General features: G+C 39.9%; 1 pseudogene; it reads right to left on the bottom strand.

The window, feature by feature from the left end:
- Nucleotides 1-296: 296 nt before the first annotated feature.
- LOC125531431 lies at nucleotides 297-1,787 on the bottom strand (annotated as a pseudogene).
- Nucleotides 1,788-2,426: the final 639 nt, after the last annotated feature.

Raw genomic sequence — 2,426 nt, 5'->3', positions numbered from 1 at the left:
GAAATAAAGGGGAAATCACTGATTCATTTGGAGCTATTTTCTAACTGACTCATTGACATGAGAGATTGGATGCGATGCGCCAGTCACTCGTACTACAGCGGACAGAGGTCACCGGCAAACGACCGTTCCACAATGGAACCTGGCACTACTGTTTGCCCTAAGGGCCGACCCACCTTTTCAGAGAAACAGACACATGAAATCACTATATTACGCATTTTCAAGATAAGAAAGTGGAGAATGCACTCTTCCCTTTTTTTACATTTTAAACTCATGTTCATGGTCTGTTTTATTCCCAATTGTTGCCCGTGTGAAAAGAAAGAAGAGAAATTGGGCCATGTTTCCCGAGAGAGACTGCCTTCTCTCAGGCCAGCAGTCTTATACTTATAGTCGACTGCTCTATGACGATCTGACCTCTTTCCTGGGCTCTGCTTGCTCGTCTACGCTCCGACCAATTCAGTCAAAATCGAAAAAACGATGTTTCCTTGAAAAAGTCTAAGAAATAGTAGTAGTAGTCAAAAAGTGCACTTTTTCCATATATTTCGATTTATAGGGATCCCTATCTTTATCTCTATCCACAGAGATACCTATCTATATAGAGAGAGATTTTTCTCAAAATTGATCTAGACTATCCTCTATCCGGATAGATATGTCCCTATGAGCGACTAGGCCGATCTTTTTTTATATGTTTTGGCCACGTCCGTTTCCGCTCCGAAGAGGAAGGTTTGGATCTTTCAATCTTATGTCGTGAGGGATGTGACCTATGTTAGGTCCATAAGATACCACAGCTTTTAGTGTTCTATGATTCACCTCCGAATAATGAGTAGGTAGTTCGATCCTTTTGATTCTTATCTTCCTAGTAAACGGGGATCCGGAGCAATAGGTCGAATTACTATATAAAGAAGACTTTTCTACAAAAGGACTTATTGTTCGAGTAGGAAGATTTCGGTTTTTCTCCTTCCCTCTTTTCAATAAGAAGAAGTATTTGAAATGAAACAAATTCCTCTTCATTCTGTTGTGCTCAGCGAAGGAACTGCCTAAGCATACTTTTGCGGATCCAAACTTCTTTGTTCTTTCAAAGTCTTCTTCTTGCATATAAGAACGCAACTTTTGCAATTCCTTGGATTTGAGTAGTAAGCGGCATCCCCTCTGAGTTGTGAGTAAGCGGAACCATTCTTTTTTTGTTCTTCTCCAGATTCTGGCCGGTAGGAATTTGCCTCTTCTTTTTCCAACTGATATGACCGATAGGAATTTGCCTATGATTTTTCCAACTGATATGTCGATATAGAAAGATCTCCTTAATTCAAAACCGCGGGTTCTCACGTCATTTTCTTTAAAAGATATTAGATCACCGTGGGAAACTTTCAAATGAGTAATGGTTACCAGTCCATTATTCAAACAAACCCTTCGATGACTTATCGGCTGCCTTGCTTGAGGAAGAGTGTCACTAAAATGGAGACGAACCGGAATCACGTCCGATCTTGTTTCTTGATTGAGTAAAAAAGGGATATATGAAGTTCGTTCTCTTCCTCTGTGCATCTCCCTTATGGGTAAATCCCCATAATAAAGAGACAACTTTCGTGTAGTTTGTGATTTGATGTTACTGTTTAGATTTTCTCTCCGAGAAAGATTTCTTTTAATGGATCTCCTCTTGTTCCTCAATCTTCGGAGAATACGGCGTTGGATTAGAGAAAGTTCTCTGTTCCGAACATTTCCTGGAAGTAGACGACACGTTTTAAATCTTAATGCTGGCATGGCATATTTCGTTGAATCAGTCTTTTTCGCCACATCGCGTGTAAAGGGAATTGAACCCAACTCTTCCATGAATCCCCCACGAATGGCCCTCCCTTAATTCAATGAACTATGAGAATTCATTTTTCCGTTTTTTTTCTTTTCAGTTCTCATAAGTCCTTGATATACTAGCAGAAACTCAATACTTGACCGGCTGCGTCACAGTGCTCAGGTAAAGTGGTAGTGGTTGAAAGCGAGCGGAAACGTCAGTGTTTTCTGTGCGTTACGATAGTAGTGGTGAAATAAAATCCAATTCAAATATCTCTACGTAAAAGGAAAATTGTTTCACTTTGAAAGGAAAGCTAGCTATATGAGATCGAAATCACTCTATCTACAATATTCATTGCACCATGATTGAAGGACAATGAGGGGCAGGTTATATTCCCTTTCTTCTGATCGATTGATCTCAAAGGCAAAAGGCACTAAAGATGTTTAAGATGTTTCATCAGAATTGCTATTGACATCGACTCGTCCGAGAGATTAGCAAGCACCTCAGGGTTGTGAGAAATCCATCCCCAAAACCAAGAATTGGATCTATTGTTTTCACTTTCTTTCCCAAACAATGTATCTGTTGATACCTGAATTGCTTATATTGCTCGCCCTAAGATGGAAAATGCGATAGAACCCACTTTACATAC

Source organism: Triticum urartu, unplaced genomic scaffold (assembly GCF_003073215.2).
Source record: "Triticum urartu cultivar G1812 unplaced genomic scaffold, Tu2.1 TuUngrouped_contig_7089, whole genome shotgun sequence".
NCBI classification, from domain to species: domain Eukaryota; kingdom Viridiplantae; phylum Streptophyta; class Magnoliopsida; order Poales; family Poaceae; genus Triticum; species Triticum urartu.
Note: the sequence above shows the minus strand (reverse complement) of the source record. Positions and strands in the feature narration are given on the sequence as shown.